Source organism: Oryzias latipes, chromosome 12, assembly GCF_002234675.1.
Source record: "Oryzias latipes chromosome 12, ASM223467v1".
Lineage (NCBI taxonomy): Eukaryota > Metazoa > Chordata > Actinopteri > Beloniformes > Adrianichthyidae > Oryzias > Oryzias latipes.
In genome coordinates, this window is record NC_019870.2 from 28,010,616 (window position 1) to 28,019,644 (window position 9,029).

Sequence of the window (9,029 nt, forward strand, 5' to 3'; positions counted from 1 at the left end):
CATGTTGACTTCCTTTAACTTGGTCAAGAAGGTTTCACTGAAACATGGGGAATGCGTTCTGCTCATTGTTTAAAACCACAATGAAACTTGTCAAAGTACATGAAACCATCTCCACAGTTGATGTTTTTTTAAACACTCAACAAAACCCCCCCATTCAAGTCCGTCAGTGCAGAATTGAACCCCACTGCTCTGCAACAAGTCACATGCAGCTGCAGACAAATGATGCTGCCTGCTGTTCTGCCACACTTAGGCTACATTCACACTGCAGGGCTTAATGCTCGATTCGGATTTTTTGAAAGAATCCGATTTTTTTGCAAGACCGTTCACATTTCCAAGTAAATCCGAACTTTTGTGATCTCCATTGTGACCGTGAAACGACCCAAAACTGACCCGCATGCGCAGAAGAGTACTCAACGGTGAACGACGTCACACGTTATTTGCGGTTATTTGTTATTTGTTGCCAACAACAGTGCTGTCAACAGTGGAGCTCTTTTTGCATTATGACATTTATTTTCACGAAGGAGCCAGCACAATTACAATCTTCTTATTTTAAGATGGCAATGGAGTCGGGATCGTCTGTACCCACTGTAGTGGAATGGGGATGTGTGTGTGCTGGGGCCGTGCGCGTGTGTGTGTAAGAGGGAGGAGAAGAGCGCGTGCAGCAGTGGAGAATGGGGGGGCAGCGTGGGCGCGCATTCATGTCGTGTGCTACGGAGGAAGGAGAACGGTAATAGAAGAAGGTTTCCCCCAGAATAAATGCTAATGATTCTTTATTAACTCGTTCTGGAGAATCTAAGGGTCAGAACAGGGAGGAGGAGGAGGAGGAGGAGGAGGAGGAGGATCCGCCTTGGGTCCCCCGCGCTTCTGACCACGGTCGGAAAGGGGAGAAAGAAAAATAAAGGAATCGCGGGAAAGGTTCAACACCACGCTCGGCCATTTAGCTGGAGATATTTTCAAAAACCGCCGGTTTCGATAAGAGCCCTGGAGTTTGGCCTGAATAGAGCTGTCACCCCAAATATTAGTCCAATCGGTGACCTGGCTTCTCTTCCACTGACTGGTCTCAGCAGCATCGTCCGCCATGGTTGATGTTTATGTTCTCGTTCCCGCATACTTCAACGCAGAATTATGACGTTTGTTGCGTATCGATGACGTACGGTTCGGAATCAAGTCGCCTGGCCGGTCAGACGGAGGTCGCATTTGAAAATATCCGATACGTATCGGATTCAGGCCAGCAAACCCAAGTGGCCTCGGGTCACATTTGAAGAGATCGGATCTGTGTCGTTCAGACTGTCATGAAAAGATCAGATACAGGTCGCATAGGGGCAAAAATCGGAATTGGGTCGTTTCAGCCTGCAGTGTGAACGTAGCCTTACAAAGAATGAAAGGGGGAGGGGTCCAGATGACCCCACTCCCAACGTTAACATGCCTTGGAGGCACGTTATCTGGACCCCACAAGATAGCACCAGGGTTAGAAAATTAACAGCCTACAAAACAAAAATGGTGAAATACATGTAACACCATTAAAAACAAATGTTTTTTTTAATGATTGAATTGTTACGTTTAAATGATGAAAAGATGAAGTAATATTATAAGAATTTAGTGTTCCTGACAGAGTGCAATGAAAAAACTGTGTTTTTAAAAACCAATAAACATGGCAATACAAGAAGCCACTTTTTATTTTGTCACAGTCATGTTTTGATGTACAAAATGCAATAAAATTGTGTTATTTTGGACCATCTTTAGTATTTAAATACCCATGCTCTTTTAATGGGTCAGCTCAGCTCAGCTGCAGATCAGATTTGATTGGTCGTGTTTCAGTGTGAATAAATGTGAGTGTGGGTCAGTGTGACTTGTATTAAGGCCACTTGGATGCTTTCCTTTGTCTCTCCAGCTGGTGTCATTAGAGAGAGGCGATAATGGGGGGGTGAGAACAGAGTTGCCCACCATATATGCTGTAATTATCACCTCTTACCCCCGCACTGCCCTGTGTTTTCTTCACGATTACACTGAGGAAGGGTACTATCACTGTAGTAGTAATAGCTGGAGCAGTGAATTTCTGCCTGACGCATGAGGACAAAGCGGACGCTCCCAAAAGGAGGCACAGCCTGCTACCAACAAGGAGGAAAAAGTCCTGTGAATCAGTAAACTGTGATGATACAGAAGGGAGGATCTCTTCATCGTGTGCTCAGCCTCGTTTAGCAGGAAAAGAAACCACAGATATAGTTCTGTAGCAGAGGCAGGAAGGTGCCACAGGCTTTGTCGCCTGAAGGTGAAACTAGTATGTTATATACAATTTAACAATTGACAGGACAGAAGTTATTGGTCTGCATGACCTCTGACAGCTGAGCGGATTATTTAGTTAAATGAGTCTTGGTAGCTGCTATAAATGTAAAAACTGAGTGAACCTCGCGGACTGGAAACCACGGCGCGAGCGCGGTTTCTTGTCTGCTGAAACCGGACGTTTCACTTTCAGGCAACCTGAAGCTTCTCTCCTGTGGCTTAGGTTTGAAACTGCATTGCTTTGGTGGGATGTGAAAACAACGAGCCTTGAAACAGTTCCCGGACTTTCCAAGCTCAGGTTTGGTGATGCTGGAGAGAGAGAAAGGGCAAAAACTCCCTTTTACACACACTCTCACTGTGAGGCAGCAACAAAAGCTGGACAACAGCTAAAGAAGATGAATGTTTAGGATCCAAAGTGTTGCATTGTGGGAGGAATTCTGAGTGCTGACGAGACTTTGCTGTGCTCTGATACATGAGGATCAGAGAACCTGAGATGACATTTAAATGAAAATGAGTTTATGAAACGAGGAAAAACAGCAAAGCCATTTGTGACATTTGTTTAAGATAGCAGTTTGCATAAAGTGAGCATTTAGGGAGAGAACAAACCACCCTGACGAATTCAGGGGTTGTTAAAAATTATTCTTGTTATGTAAGTTTTCTAGAAAATTCTGACACAATCTGTCACATCCAGTTTTGGCCCGTGTTTCTTTTTCTTTATTTTGTTGTTGCACTTTTTAGCATATTTTCATGTTATTATACGTATTTCTCCTAATTTAGTGCTTAATCCAGCATTGAAGTAAGCATTAAGGACCAGGTGTGTGCAACCTTTTGGGTCAGTTTTGTATTGACCAAAGCCCAACGAGAGCATTATTTCCTTATCTATGTTTTTGTTTTATAAGCCATTTATTTATAAAATATAGCTTTTAAATAGGAAGTGTTACAGTTTTTTTCTAAAGGTCAATTCAACAATTTTAATGTCTTTTCCTTTTAACAGTGACACGTCCTTTCAAAATAAAACACATCCTGGATCAAACAAGATCCTCCTGCTGCAGCAGATTTACTTGAATTAAAAATGCAAGAAAACCAAGCAAAACATGACATTTTCTATCAATATGAATTTGGTGTGCCGTCATCCTTTTCTCTCCTTTTAATATCAAAAATAAACACGACAACATTAGTGTAGAATCTATTCGTTTTTTTAAATCTATAGTTATATGCAATTCTTTTCTTTAATGGCTTTGCCTATGAACAGCAACTAGACACTTCTGTGCAGCACATCAAAAAGCTTATTCTAATAATAAAACTCTGTCATGAACTGGTGGTGGAGAACCCAAAATGCAGGAGACCAGGCTTGGTGACAGGAAATAAAACATTTAATAAACAAACTGAAACATGACAAAACATTGGGGAGAAACAAACCGGTGACAAAACAGAGCAGATGACCTGACAAGGATGGACAGAAACCAAGACACTTAAATAGGCTGAGGATGATTAACTGAACTGAAGACAGCTGTGGATCATGAACCTGAAAGTGGAGTTACAGACAAAAAAAATACCCAAAAACATGACCAAGAACAAAACCAAACCACTGAATCCTTACACACTGACAGTGGATGGAACCTTTTGCCATCATTTGAAATTGTTTAAAGTTTCTTCACATTTCTGCAGAAAACATCGTTAAAGCAGGTAACGAATTCTTGCCTCACGCAACGCAACCATCTATAACAGCAGAAAAGAGAGCAGAAAGTTTTAAAGGCAGAACATCATCATCTGTATTCGCTCGGACATTTTAGCTCTTTTCTACTTCCACTGGGTCTTCTTCTTCACAAAGCGTGACCCTAACCTCATTTTTGGCTTGTTTTCTTCCTCATTCATTGATTACTTTGGATGACGGCGTCTGCAAAAACCTAGGCTACACCAGATTTGCATGTTCAACACTGCAGACAAAAACAATACCTTTCAAAATAAAAGCTTTTTTCATGTCTGTAAAAATGTTTGGAGTCATTTGATCTACTGGATAAATGTCTTAAAACTGAGATTTCAAACACTTTGAACGGATTTTACTTCTTTGAAAAATGTTTCCGTCTGTGTGTAACACATCTGCCTGCACATGTTCTCTGTTATCACTAGGTGTCAGGAAAAATCAACGTTTGTGATGTTCAAGTTGGAGCTGGAAAAGCTAGAAAAGATTATTTTCAGTGTGCATGCATGATCTTTCATTAACTTCCAATTTACTTCAACCTTTGTTCTGAAGAGTATATGAGAGTATCAATCAAAGCATATTCCGTACAAAGTCCAGCTGTTACTTTCTTTTTTTTTGCCTCCAAACAACTGTCTTGTCAGTTCAGGTGATTTAAAGACCCACAAAGATCACATTTATAGTTTGATTTAAGGTTTTTGTGTTTAGCTGTTGTGTTTGAAGCTGCGTTTAGGATGTTTTTGTGTCCAGCTTCATCTTTGGTCTACAGCTGGAGTCTCAGGAGGGCCGTGAGTTCAGACTCAGCAGGGAATCCACGCTGCCGCGTTACAGCCTACTTGTTTGTGGCTGGATCAAAAAAAAGCTGGACCCAACAGCTCTCAGGAGGGTCTTTAGTGCGACAAAAGAGGAAGCCAGTGACTTTCTCTCTGGCTGGCTCTGGATTTTTCTTTGCTCTGCAAATTTGGTGGACGGAGGCAGTCCACCACCCCCTTAAAGGTTCTTCGAAACAAGTCATGTTGTGGTTCTGTTTGGATAGAAAAAAAGTTCCTGGTTGGGTTTAGAGTTGCACAGTGGTGCAGTGGTTATCCCTGTCACCTCACGGAAGAACACTGGCTCAAATCCCAACTGGGTCCTTTGTGAGCTCATCCCCCGGTTGTTTCCAGGAACTTCCCCTTCCTCCCACAGGTAAAACTAAAACATGCTTTAGAGGTTGATCAGTAACTAAGTTCTCCTTCAGGAGTCAGTGTGTGCCCCCAGGTGTCAACAGTTTATCCCACTTTCTCCCTGAAAAAACTGTGATGGCTCCAGTGAAAAGCAGGAATTGAAGATTGATGGATGGTATGTGAGGTTCCATACATTTCTGCCCAGGTGAGCTTCACATGATTGGGATTTTAGGTTTTGCTGATTATCCAACCGAATGTGCTTAGGAGCTCCAAATCCAAGTCAAGCACATAGAGATTGTGGTCAAGACCCACATTTTCCTCAGGAATGAGTGGCATACAGCAGAGGAAAGTCATCATAGGGAACGTCATCTGGCTTTGGGATCAGAATGTATTTTGGGGCTAGTTTGGAGTCAGAAGAGTTGTCTCTGATTTCCGAACCTCCGTAGTTGTCATGAGGGACCTAAAGGTCTCAACAGGGTTCTCTGTTCCTGTCTGAGGACGCTGTCCAGTGATTAAAGACCAACTCCGATGAAAATGGTGTTTTTGGTCTTTTTTACATGCTCTTGTGGCATTTTTCTGATGATGTAGGACATATGTAAAGAAAATTAAGCATTTCTGAGTATTTGTCTATTTCAATCATTGTAAATCAGGAGCAGACGGAAACGTGCCGTTGGAAAAAACTTATTGCAGTGACTTAGATGCTACAATTGGTTTGTCCCAAGCTTCCTGCTCTGCTCCATTCTGCTCATCCACCTGCAGACAAATAGATCCATGAACGTCTTGGTTTTCATCGTCTGAGCTGTAATCAGGATCTAAACGGTACGGCTGGATAGCTCTGAAACTGCTGCCATTTTTGTTGCACTGCTACTGTTACGTTGGGGTTGTAAAGGGCTGTAAGCTAGTGGGAAATGGGGGGGGGGGGGGTTGCTCTGCACCAACATTCCAGCCCAAAACCCAAAATTCTAATGAACTCCTATTGCTCTGCAGAAATTGTCCTTGAAACCGACAATGGTTTTTGATTTTGGCTAAATCATAATTAAAAGACCGCTGGGAACAATTCTACAATAGATCAAAAGATGATCGGAGGGGGACTTTAAGACACAGTCGGCAGCAGAGAGCAACATCTGTACTGAGCTACAAAGAAATCTTCGATGGCCCTGGCCCCTTTGCTGGGGGGGGGGCTGGGGGACAGCTGTTTGACCACCGGGGGACAGTCTACCAGCTGTCCCCAACTTACCCCCTTCCTCATATAACCTCATATTAGGGTGAGGGGGTGGGGGGGCTAGCCTGCGATGCGCCTTGGGGGGGGGGGTTACTTGGCAGTGGCCCCCCTCCTATGGTTGCCGTATGGAGTGGGCCCCCCCTCTTTCGGTTTTATTTGCACCTTAGACATGTAGGGTCCTTGGTAGGGGGGGTGCTTGGACATCACTGCAAGCAAGCAGCAGATGTCCTCCTAGCACCCTACCCGCCAATTTTAACCGCACCTTAGACATTTAGGGCCCCTTGGTGGGGAGGGTGAGGGGACATCACTGTGAGTAATCAGGAGATGTCCCCTTAGTGCCCTACTCGCCAATTTTAACTGCACCCCCTTAGTACACACACCCCTCCCCCTTCAATATATACATTCCAACATAAACACACACACATGCACACACACACCCTTTCAAACACACATACACGCACACACATTTTGCAAGGAAGGTGGGACCTGGGTCCATCTGTCCCCTACCCCTTCCCTGGTGGGGGGTGCGGGCCCCTTGGCGATGGCGGCCGTGTCCCTTGGGTGCTGGCTCCCTGGGCCCGGCGGTGCTCTCTCCGCATGGTGGGGGGGTTCATATTACACCTGAGCCGGGGGTGTTCGTATCCCTGGGGGGTGGGTCCTGGTCCTTGCCCCTGAGCGCTGGGCCCCGCCAAACTTCCAACATGGCCGAGCCTGGTTGGGCCATATTTATAACACCCCTTGTGGGCCCTCTTTTTTCCCCGGGGTTCCCCCCTCCTGGGCGGGGGCGGCGGGCCCCTGCCTTGCTCCTCCCTGGACCAACCGTGGGCCGGGCGGATGGCTGCCTGGAGTGCGGAGCGGGTCTCCCTTGGGGGGTCCTGGCTCGTACCTGGGGTTGGGGCGGGGGGATGCCCGGAACTCCTGGGTGGTGGTGGGGTGCTCGTTTGGGGCTGTGGGCGTCCTTTTCCGGTGGGGCTCTGCGTTGGGTTCTCCCGGCGCGGCGGGGGGGCTGCTCTCCTGGTTGGGCTGGGGCGGCGCTCTCTTTCCCTCCGTGCTTCCCTGGCCTCTGGCTCTGGGGGCCTTGCGGCGGCCCTGCTGGCCCTGGCCTGGGTGGCGGGTTTGGTCGCCCGGGCGGCGGTTGTTCCCTGCCGGTTCCCGTGTGGCGTTGGGGGGATTCCGGCTGCCGCTGCTGCTGCGTAGGGGGTCTTGGGGTGGGGATGGCTGGGCACTCTCCCTCCTTCTTTTCACGTTCCACCATCCATTTTAGAAGAACATAAAACCTCACCTGAGCACTGGTGTTAGCTCACCTTTGCACTAATAGCTTGCATGACTGAATGACTGAAATATTTCACACTAGTTGGTTTTAAGGCATAAGTATGCGTGTGAACACTATCTGGTTTGTGTACATGTCGACAGGTGGACATTTTTGCAGCTAGCAGGTGTGTTTATAACATTTGAGTGTGTGTGTGGACGGGCCCCGCCCTTTTTGTACTGCATTTGAACCTTACCATAATGATTAACAACCAGTAAACTTGTTGCTGTATGCTGCTTCATGGTCTTATCCCCCTTCCCCTCCTATTATCACCCCCTACCCCCCCCCCCTCTCTCTAACGTCCCTCTCTCTTCTTCCCCTCTTTCCTTTTCCGTCCGGTCCAACACCAAAGATTTTCAGACATGATTGAAATTAATAAAGATTGGCCTCAATTACAAAAGGGGTTTATTCAGACATACCTTTGGTTTGTCAGAAGATTAATAACCCCTCTTGTTAAAGCAAAATATGTCCAACACAAGAGGCCCTCAGCTCTCGTCTGTCTGCCCAGCTGTTGGACAGGACAAGTTAAAAAAAAAAAAAAAGTAAAGGAGGCGGCCTCATAATGTACATCAACAACAAGTGGTGCAACCCTGGACATTTCACTGTTAAAGAGATCGTCTGCTGCAGGGACTGTGAACTTTTAGCCGTTAGCATTCGGCCGTATTACTTACCACGGGAGTTTACGCATGTCCTGGCTGTCTGTGTTTACATCCCTCCCAGAGCGCACGCAGAAACTGTAGTATCAGGTGACACAAAGGGGTAGGAACCTTTGTATGTGTTGATTTGTGCCTGGAGGGAAGGAATAAAAGCGGAACCTGTGTGAAGCTACAAGCGTGTCTCGTGTTTTGGTGATATAAAAACATATAAAACTCAGCCACTTGAACATGGTGTCAGAAGTGAACCCAGGAGGGGTTTGAACTGAAGAACTCAGAAAAAAATAATAGTGTGGATTTCGCCGCTCGTAGTCGCCATCGAAGTCCGGGACGGCCGCCATGAGTCGATTCCAGGTACCCCCACCTCAGAAGTTTTCCTTCAAGGCAGATGACTGGCCTAAGTGGATAAAGCGTTTTGAAAGGTTCCGGATTGCGTCTGGTTTGGAGACTCAAGCCGAGGAGAACCAAGTGAATGCGCTGATTTATTCCATGGGGGAGGAAGCCGAGGATATTCTGGTCTCGCTGCACCAGAGTCCGGAGGAGGCAGTCGACTTCCACACTGTCAAGACAAGGCTGGACGCTCATTTCGTGGCTCGCAGAAATATAATTTTTGAAAGAGCAAAGTTCAACCAACGACAGCAGGAGATGGAAGAGACGGTCGACAGCTTCCACACTGCGCTGCAATGCCTGGCAGAGCACTGCG